Source organism: Oncorhynchus tshawytscha, linkage group LG12 (assembly GCF_018296145.1).
Source record: "Oncorhynchus tshawytscha isolate Ot180627B linkage group LG12, Otsh_v2.0, whole genome shotgun sequence".
Lineage (NCBI taxonomy): Eukaryota > Metazoa > Chordata > Actinopteri > Salmoniformes > Salmonidae > Oncorhynchus > Oncorhynchus tshawytscha.
Window position 1 is genome coordinate 49904332 of NC_056440.1, and position 16305 is coordinate 49920636.

Below are 16305 nucleotides of genomic sequence, written 5' to 3' on the forward strand. Positions count from 1 at the left end.
GTTACATACATTAAGCCTAAATCATATGTCATGGCTGATTTATAAAGTGGGGAGGGAGTGAGGGAGAGAGCGGGGGAGAAATAAATAAAGTGAGGGTGATGTATAATGCTCTCCATATGTAAGGTAAGCTTGCTGCTTAATGCCCTGTGTTGGTGAGACAAGGGCAAAGAATGTTCTCTTTCATTGTATTCTAAATAGTGTGGAGGTGTCGACCTGTCTGACTGTGTCTCTCGCTGCGACCGTGGAAATGCTACAATGTCAAATGTCATCAGACACTGAGAACGGATGACATTGTTCGACTTTCAAACATGAGACTTTTGTTTGGGTGTGTGTTAGTACGTGTAGGAGTAATATTGCCAGAATCCCTCGTGAGACTGAGTGTGAACGTGACCGAAATATCAATATCTCTTTAGAAACTGCCTTGAAGTCTATTTCAATCTGCAATGCTTATGCACACGTGTTAAAAACGGTGTGTGTGTGTGCATGTGTGTACGTGCATGCATGTGATTAAGTGCGTGTGCTTTTCTGTCTGTTTGAATACGTACCTGTGAGTTGGCTCCGGGGGCCTCCTGGCCCAGCACCACATGCACCCTGAACAGAAGAGGGGGTTGGGTGAGGTCTTGCTGTCTCCGCTGATGGCCTTGGACAGCTCCTGTAGGGACCACATGCCATCCATCGTCTCTGTGTGTACAACCCAGTGCTGCTGGATCTGAGAGAGACACACACACACACACACACACACACACACACACACACACACACACACACACACACACACACACACACACACACACACACACACACACACAACACACACACTTATGTAGATAGCACTGCACATTCACTATCATCAGTCCATCATCTACTCGCTCAACGACCTAATGGGATCTATTTGTAATTTCATCCACAGGTGAAGTTCTAATGAAGATATTTTCTGGATGGACAGTTTTCATTTTCTATAATGAAATCATCTCATGGAATTATCTTGCTAGCCACTATTTTATGAGGACAAATTAGCCCAAAAAAGTAAGTAAGCAGAAACTAGCAGGGAATAGGTACTCTCCCACACACACCCATCCCCCACCACAACACACACACCTCAGGCCCGTCTGTGAGGAAGATCTTATAGACCTGGGGCATGATGGCCACGATGTCCTGATGTGCTGAGCTGAGCCTCAGGAGCTTGGCCTGGTGGTGGGCCTGGTGGTGGCACTGCTGGTCCCCCGCAAATTCCAGGTCCCTGTACACCCCAAAGAGAGAAGAGGAGGGAAGTTGCAGAGATGACTAGCTCTTCTCTCATATTGCTCTGGAAGCCAGACCTAATTCATAGAGAGTAATCCAGCTCTCACTCAGAATTCCAGATCCCAACTCCGATCTCCGAAATGTACGGCTTTCATGGGGATAAGGCCTGCCGCGCAGAATAAGCCTCTGTGAGCGAGAGAAGAGTAGTTTGGGGGGGGTTGGGGGAGAGAGGAGTAGAGAGCGGGGCTGCTCTGAGTCAGTTCAGATCTTTTTAGCAGATTTTCTCTCTCTCCCTTAGCTACTACAAGGAAAACAGCACTCACAGACAATGACCTTTTTGAGTTTGGGCTCAAAAGATCTTGACATTGGCTCGACACAAACCTGATCTTAAACTTCCTGAGAGAGTGGAGAGGGGAGGAGAGACAGGGGAAAGAGGGAGAGAGGAGAGGGGGAAAGGGGAGAGGGGGAGAAGGGCGCGGTGCGGTGGCATGAATCCCTGCCAATGAGCGTTAGTGTTCATTATGCATGTTGCTGCTCAACCTGTCTGATTGCCTGAGCCCCTATAAGGACACTCTGGAAGACAAGGCATTACTTCTAGTGTAGCAGCGTAGTGAACCACCATAGCATCCAACGCAATGTCGGCAAAGCCTACTGTAGCACCGGGGTTCCCAAACCATGGGGCGCTCCCGTCGCCAGGGTGGTCGCAGTTGCCCTTTGGAAAAATACATATATTCTACGATATATATATATATATTTATTTTAAGGAACTCATTCAACTGACTCTTGAAAGCTGTAACAGTAGAATACACAAGGTGCAATTGTGAAATTGGGTAGTGAATTTGCAGTTTTTGGGCTTTTTTTCCCATCATTGTGTATATTAGAAAGCTATTTGGTGCCAGAAATGCCCAGAGTAACTAACCCATGTCAGCTAAAGTTTTGTAGCCCACTGATTTTGTGATAAAGTTTGAGTCACACAGATATCCCATGAACACACAATAGACATGACAAAATGTGTAGAATTGTAGGGAATTAGCTTTAAAACTGCAAAATATTCTCTCCACTCCATTGTAAAATGGATAGAATTGCAGGAAATAAGCTTTAAACTTACAAAATGTTCTCTCCGCCATAGAAATAGATGCGTTGCCCAATGATGAAAGGGATGCCCGAGTGAAAAAGTTTTTGGGAACCCCCGCTGTAGTATACTAGCACAACACGTCATTTATGATTATACTGTTAGCTAGCAGTGTAGCATAACAGCCCTAGATCAGTTTGTGCTGTCTTGCCAACTCCTATAGTCATTGTCACGCATGCAATTATAGCACTTACAGATCTGCAACCAGGCTATGCGCTGAAACTCTCCTGTGTCTCTTACCATACATTTACCCTTGTATCACATAACCCCCCTGCTTTCTAATATTAGCTTATTTGGCATTGGAATGGAATACAAATGAAATGCAGAAGGGTTATGTGAATTCATACAGTACTCTAACCCCCCCTTCCTCTCCACCTCTCCATCTTTTTCTATACATCTCTCCTACCCTCCTTTTCCCTATGGAGAAACGCACGCACGTACGCACACAGACACATAGCCCTCTGTACACTGGATACAACATTAATGTCTCAAAACACATGCATCCCGGCTTGCACCAGGCTGCGTGTGTGTGCATTTTCTGCTGGCAGCTGAATTCGTTTCACAGATCCAATTTTTATAGGTCTAGAAAATGCTGACCGCAGAATGATGACAACAACAGCAGTCTGTTTTGTGTGTGTGTGTGTGTGTGTGAGAGAGAGAGATGAAGGTGGTTTGTAAAAGCAGGGAGCTAAGAAAGCCACATCCTGTTGCTGTAGTGTATCTACAGGGTTTACAGCTGCATAGCTAAACCCTGGCCCAGGAGCAGAGCACTGTACTGTAAAATACAGAGTTACTGTAAAATATAGAGTTACATAACAGTGCCTTACTGTATAATATTGATTTACGTAATACTGACTGACTGCATAATACTGATTTATGTTATACTGACTTACTGCATAATACTGATTTATGTAATACTGACTTACTGTATAATACTTATTTATGTTATAATGACTTACTGTATAATCCTGATTTACGTAATACTGATTTACTGCATAACATTGATTTATGTAATACTGACTTACTGTATAATACTGATCTCTCCGGCTACCCGGATAAAGCACTAAAGCACTAAAGCACTAAATAAACTTCAGGTAGTGCTAAATACGGCTGCTAGAATCCTGACTAGAACCAAAAAATGTGATCATATTACTCCAGTGCTAGCCTCCCTACACTGGTTTCCTGTTAAGGCAAGGGCTGATTTCAAGGTTTTACTGCTAACCTACAAAGCATTACATGGGCTTGCTCCTACCTATCTCTCTGATTTGGTCCTGCCGTACATACCTACACGTACGCTACGGTCACAAGACGCAGGCCTCCTAATTGTCCCTAGAATTTCCAAGCAAACAGCTGGAGGCAGGGCTTTCTGCTATAGAGCTCCATTTTTATGGAATGGTCTGCCTACCCATGTGAGAGACGCAGACTCTGTCTCAACCTTTAAGTCTTTATTGAAGACTCATCTCTTCAGTGGGTCATATGATTGAGTGTAGTCTGGCCCAGGAGTGTGAAGGTGAACAGAAAGGCACTGGAGCAACGAACCGCACTTGCTCTCTCTGCCTGGCCGGTTCCCCTCTTTCCACTGGGATTCTATGCCTCTAACCCTATTACAGGGGCTGAGGCACTGGCTTACTGGTGCTCTTCCATGCCATCCCTATTTGGGGTGCGTCACTTGAGTGGGTTGAGTCACTGACGTGGTCTTCCTGTCTGGGTTGGCGCCTTGTCGGCCTTATCTCAGGATGGTAAGTTGGTGGTTGAAGATATCCCTCCAGTGGTGTGGGGGCTGTGCTTTGGCAAAGTGGGTGGTGGTATATCCTGCCTGTTTGGCCATGTCCGGGGGTATCATTGGATGGGGCACAGTGTCTCCTGACCCCTCCTGTCTCAGCCTCCAGTATTTATGCTGCAGTAGTTTATGTGTCGGGGGGCTAGGGTCAGTCTGTTATATCTGTAGTACTTCTCCTGTCTTATCCGGTGTCCTGTGTGAATTTAAGTATGCTCTCTCTAATTCTCTCTTTGTCTCTCTCGGAGGATCTGAGCCCTAGGACCATGCCTCAGGACTACCTGGCGTGATGACTCCTTGCTGTCCTCAGTCTACCTGGCCGTGCTGCTGCTCCAGTTTTAACTGTTCTGCCTGCGGCTATGGAACCTTGACCTGTTCACCGGTCGTGCTACCTGTCCCAGACCTGCTGTTTTCAACTCTAGAGACAGCAGGAGCTGTAGAGATACTCTCAATGATCGGCTATAAATAAGCCAACTGACATTTACTCCTGAGGTGCTGACCTGTGTCACCCTTGACAACTACTGTGATTATTATTATTTGACCATGCTGGTCATTTATGAACATTTGAACATCTTGGCCATGTTCTGTTATAATCTCCACCCGGCACAGCCAGAAGAGGACTGGCCAGCCCTCATAGCCTGGTTCCTCTCTAGGTTTTTTCCTAGGTTCTGGCCTTTCTAGGGAGTTTTTTCTAGCCACCGTGCTTCTACACCTGCATTGCTTGCTGTTTGGGATTTTAGGCTGGGTTTCTGTACAGCACTTGGTGGCATCAGCTGATGTAAGAAGGGCAATATAAATACATTTGATTTGATCTTCATAATACTGAATTACTGCATAATACTGATTTATGTAATACTGACTTACTGCATAATACTGACTTACTGTATAATACTAATCTTCATAATACTGAATTACTGCATAATACTAACTTACTGTATAGTAGTGATAACGTAATAATGACTTACTGTACAATACTTATCTTCTCTCTAACCACTACTGTACTACAGCTTACTGTCTATGAGTGCAGTGAAGTGTCCTTCTAACCGAATGGCGACCAACCCTGGTCCTGGAGAGCATCAAAGTATGCACGTTTTTGTTACAGCCGAACATGAAAAAGCTTGATTCAACTAATTAAGTTCTTGATGAATAGCTCAATTTGCTGTTTTACACACTGTAGCTCTCTAGGATAGGCTCTAACTACCTATTTAACCGGATAAACTCTGTAGCGACTAATGTCACTCAGAGTGTGTGTGTGCATTCATGTTCTGTTGGCGTCCAGCCTGTAGTCGTTGATGAGGAAGTTGGATGCCCCTTCAGAGAACCAGAGCATCTTGGCGAGACCCGGCTGTATCTTCTGGTCCAGGAAACAGATATGCTCCTGCAACAGACCCAGCTCATCAGCAGACAGCGTCGCGATAATCCTGAACACACACACGGACGGACGCAGACAAACACAAACACAGATACACACACACAGATGGACCAAACATGACTGTTTATAGAGGCAGCTATGTTTCATAAACACATTAGTATACAAAAATCCATAAAATACTGGTGGTCTTTTCTTCAATTCATTTCCTGCACTATATTATTTAACATAAATTCCCTGGGACAGTACTTTACAGGGAATTACACAAACACACACAGCTAACCAGGCATTAGTTTGTTGATACAGTATGAACACATGACCTATGGCCTTTTCTTACTATAAGTTATGAGCATTGTGCTACACATGGCCTGCCGCATGCTAATTGACATCCACTCTAGGCTCTGCAGAGTGGGCTTCAATCTGAAGTAGTGTTGTGTGCTGAGCTTTACAGGGTCCCAGGCAGTGTGCATACACAGGCTTACAGTCTGATTTGCTTCATACTGAGTGAGGATGGAATGTGCGTGTGTCTATGTCTGCATGTGTGTGCAGTGATTGACATAATGGGTTTGTTTCAAATAGAAACCAGAAATATCACATTTACATAAGTATTCAGACCCTTTACTCAGTACATTGTTGAAGCATATTTGGCAGCGATTACAGCCTCGAGTCTTCTTGGTCATGACGCTACAAGCTTGGCAAACCTATGTTTTGGGGAGTTACTCTAATTTTTCTCTGCAGATCCTCACAAGCTCTGTCAGGTTGGATGGGGAGCGCCGCTGCACAGCTATTTCTCAGGTCTCTCCAGAGGATGTTTGATTTCAGGTTCCAAGTCCAGGCTCTGGCTGGACCACTCAAGGACATCTTGTCCCAAAACCACTCCTGGTTGTCTTGGCTATGTGCTTCGGGTTGTTGTCCTGTTGGAAGTTGAACCTTCGCCCCAGTCTGGGGCCCTGAGCACTCTAGAGCAGGTTTTCATCAAGGATCTCGCATACTTAGCACCATTTATCTTTCCCTCAATCCTGACTAGTCTCCCAGTCCCTGAAAATTATCCCCACAGTATGATCCTGCCACCACCAAGCTTCATCGTAGGGAAACCTGGTGCCAGGTTTCCTTCAGACGTGACGCTTGGAATTCAAGCCAAAAAAGTTTAAACTTGGTTTCATCAGACCAGAGAATCTTGTTTCCCATGGTCCTTCCCAGAGTCCTTTAGGTGCTATTTGGCAAACTCCAAGCGGGCTGTCATGTGCCTTCTACTGAGGAGTGGTTTCCGTCCAGCCACTCTACCATAAAGGCCTGATTGGTGGAGTGCTGCAGAGATGGTTGTCCTTCTGGAAGGTAATCCCATCACCAAAGAAGAACTCTGGAGCTCTGTCAGAGTGACCATCTGGTTCTTGGTCACCTCCCTGACCAAAGCCCTTCTCCCCCCATTGCTCAGTTAGTCCGGGCGGCCAGCTCTATGAAGAGTCTTGGTGATTCCAAACTTCTTCCATTTAAGAATGATGGAGGCCACTGTGATCTTGGGGACCTTCAATGAAGCAGACATTTTTTGCACCGTTCCCCAGATTTGTGCCTCGACACAATCCCGTCTCGGAGCTCTACGGACAATTCCTTTGACCTCATGGCTCTGACATACACTGTCAACTAACTGTGGGACCTTATATAGACAGGTGTGTGCCTTTCCAAATCATGTCCAATCAATTGAATTTACCACAGGTGGACACCAATAAAGTTTTAGAAACATTTCGAGGATGATCAATGGAATCATAGCAAAGGGTCTGAGTACTTATGTAAATAAGGTATCTGTTTTTAAATTTTAGTATAAAGTCAAGTGGTCTGAATACTTTCCGAATGCACTGTAAATCTGAAATTGCAACCTTAGGAAGCTTGTTTAACAAACAAATGCTCTCTATAGCTGTACTTGCAGGCCTATGGGGAAATTCAGGTGTTTTAGTTTCAACAAAGTTCCTAGTCTGGAGATAGCGGAAGAAGTGGGTTTAGCGGAGGTTGAACTTTTCCTGTAGCTGAGCAAAAGAGGTGAACATACAATCAAATAATAATTGGTCTAGTGAAGAGAGGCCTAGTGAGAGCCAGATGCCAAAAGCCCCATCATTTAAAGACGGACAAAATAAAATGTTCTGATTGTTTGGACCTGACAGAGAAAAGCCTCTAAGACTAAAGGCTAAACAGAACTGATTTTACATTTTGAGAAACTGTTTCACAATTGGGTTGACACACTTTTTCCTCGGGACATTGGGAGAGACGAGCACAACACAGGAAAGTGCAGCAGGTTTACACGATTCAGACTCCATCTGGACCCAGAGTGGTCTCGGGCCAGTACGATCAGTCTGTAGCCAGTACAAAAGGCCTCTGAAATTTGCAGCCCAATAGTATGTCAGAAAAATATGGTCAAGCTAAACCACCCAATGCCTTCTGTAAAGGTTTTCTACCAATCTGAGGTACCTTGACATCCGGTGAATTAACAATTATTTTGTAATAAAAATGGGTAGAACATTGAAATACAAATTTGGGCAACACCTTAACCCTTCCAATAAAAGCAAGAGGTAGATGTTCCCTGCAATTCTATACATTTTTTTGTTGTTGCCGCTTTAAAGCTAGTTTCCTGCAATTGTACACATTTTGTCATGTCTTATGTGTGTTCATGTGGTATCTGAGTGACTCAAACATTACAACAAAATCAATGGGGTAAAATACCTAGCTGGAAAAACATTAGCTGACATGGGCTAGTAATCAATTTGATATTTCTGACATGTTATAAAATTGCTCTCTGTAAGGTCTGCAATGGCAAGAGGAAAACTGCTGATATACTACCCAATTTCAAAACAGCACCTTGTGCATTCAACAGTAAGCTGAAAGCCCAATTGACTTCACTATATAAAAAAAAGAAGCTAAACTGAGTTTCTTACGTTGATTAGCCCCCTAGCCGTACAGTTTGTGAACCATTGGTTTTCAGTGAAAGACAATTTATGGCAGTACCTTCAGAAGGTATTCACACTCCATGACTTTTCCACATTTTGTTGTCTTACATTCTGCATTTAAAATGGATCACGTTTTGATTTTTTTGTCACTGATCACCACAAAATACCCCATCATTTGTATTTATTTAACATTTATTTAACTAGGCAAGTCTGTTAAGAACAAATTCTTATTTACAATGATGGCCTACTAAAAGGAAAAAGGCCTCCTGCAGGGACGGGGGCTGGGATTAAAATAAAAAATATAGGACAAAATATACATCACGACAAGAGAGACACTACAACACTACATAAAGAGAGACCTAAGACAACAACACAGCATGGCAGCAACACATGACAACAACACGGTGGGAACAAATGGTAGCAGCACAAAACATGGTACCAACAATATTTGGGTACAGACAGCACAAAGGGCAAGAAGGTAGAGACAACACATCACGTAAAGCAGCCACAAGTGTCAGTAAGAGTGTCCATGATTGAGTCTTTGACTGTAGAGGTGGGTATTAAACTGACCAGCTCGAGTTTTTTGCAGCTCTGCCCAGTTGCTAGCTGCAGCAAACTGAAAAGAGGAGCGACCCAGGGATGTGGGTGCTTTGGGGACCTTTAACAGAATGGGACTGGCAGAACAGGTGTTGTATGTGGAGGATGAGAGCTGCAGTAGGTATCTCCGATAGGGGGCAGTGAGGCCTCAGAAGGTTTTATAAATAAGCATCAACCAGTGGGTCTTGCGTTAGGTATACAGATGACCAGTTTACAGAGGAGTATAGAGTGCAGTGATGTGTCCTATAAGGAGCATTGCTGGCAAATCTGATGGCCGAATGGTAAAGAACATCTAGCCCCTTCAGAGCACCCTTACCTGTCGATCTATAAATGACTCCGTCATCTAGCATGGGTAGGATGGTCATCTGAATCAGGGTTAGTTTGGCAGCTGGGGAGAAAGAGGAGCGATTACGAGGAAACCAAGTCTAGATTTAAGCTTAGCCTGCAGCTTGGATATGTGTTGAGCGAAGGACAGTGTACCGTCTAGCCATAATCCCAAGTACTTGTATGAGGTGACTACCTCAAGCTCTAAACCCTAAGAGGTAGTCATCACACCGTTGGGGAGAGGGTCATTCTTCTTACCAAACCACATTATCCTTGTTTCGGAGGTGTTCAGAACAGAGAAAGCTTGTTGGACGCTAAGAAGGCTTTGTTGTAGAGTGTTTAACACAATATCCGGGGAGGGGCCAGCTGAGTATAAAACTGTATCATCTGCATATAAATGGATGAGAGAGCTTGCTACTGCCTATCGAGAATTGGGGTACTCCCTTGGAGACAGGAAGTGGCTGACAAAGCAGTGATTCTGACTTTATACACTCCACTCTTTGAGAGAGGTATTTAGCAAACCAGGCCAAAGACCCCTCAGAGACACCAATACTCCTTAGCCGGCCCACAAGAATGGATTGGTCTACCGTATCAAAAGCTTTGGTCAAGTCAATAAAAATAGCAGCACAGCATTGCTTAGAATCAAGGACAATGGTGACATCATTTAGGACCTTTAAGGTTGCAGTGACACATCTATAACCTGAGCGGAAATCAGACTGCATACCCGAGAGAATACTATAGACATCAAGAAAGCCAGTCAGTTGATTATTGACAAGTTTTTCCAACACTTTTGATAAACAAGGCAAAATAGAAATAGGCCTGTAACAGTTAGGATCAGCTTGATCTCCCCCTTTAAATAAAGGATGCACCGTAGCTGCCTTCCAAGCACTGGGAACCTCCCCAGAGAGGAGCGACAGGTTAAAAAAGTCAGAGATAGGCTTGGCGATGATAGGGGCTGCAACCTTAAAGAAGAAAGGATCTAAAGAAAGGATTTTGGGGTCCAGTTTAAGGAGCTCCTTTAGCAACTCAGACTCAGTGACCATGGGGCAGGGGAAAAAGAGAGAGGAGCATCAGGGATAGTTGCATTAGAAGGGCTGGGAGATGAGGAAATGTTGGACTGGCAAGGAGGCATGGCTGAGTCAAATAGGAATCCTGACTTAATGAAGTGGTGATTAAAGTGCTCAGCCATGTGCTTCTTGTCAGTAACAACCACATCATCAACGTTAAGGGACATGGGCAGCTGTGAGGAGGAGGGTTTATTCTCCAGGTCTTTAACCATTTTCCAGAACTTCTTGGGGTTAGACCCATAGAGAGAACAGTTCCTTAAAGTAACTAACATTAATTAGCCTTCCGGAGAGCATGAGTGCACTTGTTTCTCATTTGACTGAACGAGAGCCAGTCAGCCTGAGTATGCATGTGCCAAGATTTCGCCAAATAGAATTCTTGAGGTGGAGTGCCAGAACATTTCATTTTTTAAAATGTAACCTTTATTTAACCAGGTAAAACCCATTGAGGTTATAAAACCTCTTTTGCGTGGGAGACCTGGCAAGAAGGCAAAACAAGGAAATAGCAGCGTGTCCATAAAACATCACAGAAAAATACAGAATACACACAAAAGACAGTGTCACAAGTTAAAGATACAATTGAAGATTAGATACAACTGCAGTTATCACAAACAGTGTTGTCAATCAGAGTCTTACAAATGGTCGAACCAGGGGCTAAACCTGTTTTTAATTCACATTTTCTTTATGGGGGCTGGTTTGTTATCAATACCACTGAAAATATTAAAAAGAAGGTCCAAGCATCTTAGACAGTGGAGATCAAGCTGATTCTATACCAATTTACAGAAGCCAGGTCATAAATATTTTTCTGGCAAGCGTCTATGACTAAATAAGAAAGGTCATTTAACTGAGCAGCCATTACGAACACAGGCTGTAAAACAGTGATCACTAAGGTCATTTACAGAAAACACCAGACTGATACATGTCAGGATTATTTGTGAGGATAACATCAAGGAGGGTAGCCTTTTCTGGGTGCTTGGAGTCGTACCTTGTCAAAGTGGAATTATGTCTAACTTTCTTTGTATTAATTAAAAATGAAAAGCTGAAATGTCTTCAATCAATCAATAAAAAAAGAAAAACTCCATAGAAAGGCAGGTCACCTAGGAAGAAATGTCGAGGAACCAGGCTCTGAGGGGTGGCCAGTCTTCTTCTGGCTGTGCCGGTGGAGATTACAAGAGTACACAGCATTTAAGGCCAGATTGTTCTTCAAGATGTTCATAGATGACCAGATTGGTCAATTAATAATCACAGTGGTTGTAGAGGGTGCAACAGGTCAGCACCTCAGGAGTAAATGTCAGTTGGCTTTTCACAGCAGGTGGAGTAGAGAGAAAGAGAGAGTCGAAAACAGCAGATTCGGGACAAGGTAGCACGTCCAGTGAACAGGTCAGGGTTCAATAGCCGCAGGCAGAACAGAGAGGCTTTATTACTGCCACTTTTAGTGAGTTTGGTACACAGGGAGGATAAGGAGCCATGTATTTTGTTCAACATAGGAGGGACAAGCACAGGAAGTAGCTCCTTCAATAATTTAGTTGGAATCGGGTCCAGTATGCAGCTGGAAGGTTTGGAGGACATGACTATTTTCCTGAATGTATCAAGAGATACAGGATCAAAAGACTTGAGTGTCTCCATTGCTCCTAAGTCCTGGCAGTTCTGTGTACTCAGGACAACTGAGCTTTGGAGAAACACGCATACACAAAGACCAGTCCGTAATTTGCTTTCTAATGATCATGATATTTTCATCAAAGAAGTTAATGAATTCATCACTGCTGAAGTGAAAGCCATTGTCTCTTGGGGAATGCTGCTTTTTAGTTAGTTTTGCAACAGTAACCAAAATACATTTTGGATTGTTCTTATTCTTCGCAGTTAGGTTGGGAAAAAAGGCTGATGGAGCAGCAGTGGGGGCTCTTCCCCACTGCACGGTACTGTCTTTCGAAGCTAGTCGGAAAACTTCTAGTTTGGTGGAGCGCCATTTCTGTTCCAATTTTCTGGAAGCTTGTTTCAGGGCTCTGGTATTTTCTATATACCAAGAAGCTAATTTATCGTATCACATTTTTTTGTTTTATTTTAAGGGGTGTGACTGCATCTAGGGTATTACGCAAGATCAATAAGTATTTAACCCCTTTCTTATGGCTTAAATAGGTTCAGGAGTCAAAATGTGCTTAACAAGCCACATAATAAGTTGCATGGACTCCCTCTGTGTGCAATAATAGTGTTTAACATGATTTTTGAAGGACTACCTCATCTCTGTACACCACACATACAATTATCTGTAAGGTCCCTCAGTTGAGCAGTGAATTTTAAACACAGATTCAACCACAAAGACCAGGGAGGTTTTCCATGGCCTCACAAAGATGGGCACCATGAGTAAATATGAGTAAATATATTGTTTTGAGCATGGTGAAGTTATTAATTACACTTTGGATGATGTATCAATGCACCCAGTCACTACAAAGATAGAGATGTCCCTCTTAACTCAGTTGACGTAGAGGAAGGAAACAGCTGAAGGATTTCACCATGAGGCCAATGGTGACTTTAAAACAGAGTTGAATGGCTGTGATAGAACTGAGGATGGATCAACAACATTGTAGTTACTCCACAATACTAACCTAATTGACAGAGTGAAAAGAAGGAAGCAAGTACAGAATACAAATATTCCAAAACAAACACCCTGTTTGCAACAAGGCACTAAAGTAATCCTGCAAATGTTTCGACCTGTATACAATGGGTTATGTTTGTGGCAAATCCAATACGACACATTAGTGAATACCACTCTCCACATTTCAAGCATAGTGGTGGCTGCATCATCACTTTTCAGGATAAAAAAAGAAACCGAATGGAGCTATCCACAGGCAAAATCCTAGAGGAAAACCTGGTTCAGTCTGATTTCCACCAGACACTGGGAGATGAATTCACCTTTCAGCAGGATAATAACCTAAAACACAAGGCCAAATCTACGTGGGAGTTGCTTACCAAGAAGACAGTGAATGTTCCTGAATGGTCGAATTACAGTTTTGACTTAAATCTGCTTTAAAATCTATGGTAAGACTTGAAGATTGTTGTCTAGAAATGATCAACAACCAATTTGACAGAGCTTGAAGAATTTTGAAAAGAATAATGGACAAATATTGTACAATCAAGTTGTGCAAAGAGCTTTGACTCACAGCTGTAATCGCTGCCAAAGGTGATTCTAACATGTATTGACTCAGGGGTGTGAATACTCTTGTGAATAAGATTTCTGTATTTAATTTTCAATAAATTTGCAAAGATTTCTAAAAACCTTTTCATTTTTTCATTGGGGTAATGTGTGTAGATGTGTGATAATTTGTATATATTGAATCTATTTTTAATTCAGTCTGTAACACAACAACATGTGGAATAAGTAAAGGGGTATGAATACTTTCTTAAGGCACTGTATGGCAGTCGGGAAAGATGAGCCAACTTTGATATATTTTTTTTACTGATAACAATCAAAATACAAAGAATTAATTACCAGTGATCTTTCTGGTAGACACTTCTGTGCGTAAATAGCTAATTTACATTTTTGGGCACGTGATAACAATCTTCGGGGAACCAACAAAAAAAAAACTCCTGACTTACCCGATGGGCAAGTAACCTTTCAGACATGACTTTAATGTCAATCCCTGTGTGTGTAGCTGTTGTAGTCTCACACCACCAGCAGTACTCTCTGTCATGCTGCGGAGCTCCTCTCTCCTCTGGTACACGTCAGATACGTACTGTAGTGGGGGATCTCAAACAGCAGATGCTCCCAGTAGTGGATCTCATTGAACATCTTCAGCATGTTCTCGCACGCATACACACACACACACACACACACACACATAGGCCTCAACAGTAATGTCTCAAAACACATGCATCACGGCTTGAATTGAACTGCAGCCATCCAGCCAGGCACTGTGCGTGTGTGTGTGTTCCGTGTTTTTGTGTGTGTGTGTGTGTCGGTGTGTGTGTCTGTTTGAATGTGTGTGGGTGCGAAGGATCTGGAGGTGATGTAGCAGAAAGTGATCAGCACAGCGTTTGAGACAGTCATCACCGTGGTGGAAGGCTTTTAGCTGTGAGATGTCTACCAGCACCCGCAAGATGGCAGGGACTGTTTACAGTCTTCCAGAGCAAGAAGCACCACATAAAAAAATTAAGCTGTAGCCACAGTGCAGTACAGTAGGTGTTAGTGTGAGTGTGAGTGACAGAGCATGCATCTCTCTCTAAATGAACGTGAAAATAATCTGTATATCCCATGTGTGTACGTGTGGCTTTATGTCTGTAGTGTGTGTATGTGTCGTGACAATGTCGGTATCCTATAACAGGAGCGTGTCTGTCCGTCCGTCTGTGGAAACTAAGATCTAGCGTATACGGTCTCTTTCATCTCTGGTGTGTGTGCTCTCTTCCGGGATAAACCACCTGTCAGAGTCTATGCCCTGTTTCTCCTTGCAGGGTGCCATGAGGGGCTGGTCCAGCCTCTTCAGACTCCTACGGACTCTGTCCGTCCAGGTGACTCCTACCCATCTCATCCAGGGTCTGGACCAGCTGTCTGTCCGTCCAGGTGACTCCTGCCCATCTCATCCAGGGTCTGGACCAGCTGTCTGTCCGTCCAGGTGACTCCTGCCCATCTCATCCAGGGTCTGGACCAGCTGTCTGTCCGTCCAGGTGACTTCTGACCATCTCATCCAGGGTCTGGACCAGCTGTCTGTCCGTCCAGGTGACTCCTACCCATCTCATCCAGGGTCTGGACCAGCTGTCTGTCCGTCCAGGTGACTCCGACCCATCTCATCCAGGGTCTGGACCAGCTGTCTGTCCGTCCAGGTGACTCCTGCCCATCTCATCCAGGGTCTGGACCAGCTGTCTGTCCGTCCAGGTGACTCCTGCCCATCTCATCCAGGGTCTGGACCAGCTGTCTGTCCGTCCAGGTGACTCCTGCCCATCTCATCCAGGGTCTGGACCAGCTGTCTGTCCGTCCAGGTGACTCCTGCCCATCTCATCCAGGGTCTGGACCAGCTGTCTGTCCGTCCAGGTGACTCCTGCCCATCTCATCCAGGGTCTGGACCAGCTGTCTGTCCGTCCAGAGACTGACTCCTGCCCATCTCATCCAGGGTCTGGACCAGCTGTCTGTCCGTCCAGAGACTGACTCCTGCCCATCTCATCCAGGGTCTGGACCAGCTGTCTGTCCGTCCAGGGACTGACTCCTGCCCATCTCATCCAGGGTCTGGACCAGCTGTCTGTCCGTCCAGGTGACTCCTGCCCATCTCATCCAGGGTCTGGACCAGCTGTCTTTCCCCCAGACGAACCTCCTCTCCTCTGCTGCTCTGAGGCACATGAAGTGGGCATGCTGTAGTGTACCACCTAGAGGAGGAGAGAGGAGAGAGGGGTTAACGTAACATAGGGGGGGGGAGGTTTCAATACGACACAGTTTCAATAAAACAGACCAATACATCACTTAACACAACACAGTGGGGAGAACATGGAAAAACACTGCAGGGAAACTTTGGAGGTCTCAATCGAGACAGTAGAACGATGCATAGACTAACACAGAGGGAGAAGTCAAGTCACGTCCAATCAAGTGAGCCTAAGATCCCACCAGAGGCAATTCATTTGGTTCTGCTGAAATCAAAAACAAGGTAATTCAGCAAGAGTTAAAAAAAGAAGCGACATTGCAACACATGACATACAGTTCAAGGAAAATTCTACCCCAAAACAATTTTGGGGTATTTGTTTCATTAGTCCATTGTTGATATAGTCCCAAAATGCATCATACCGCCTGTATTTCTATATTTTGAAAGATATATATCTTGAAAACTTGCTGAACTGCAAAACATTTTGGGACTATATCAACAATGGAAACAAATACCAAAAGA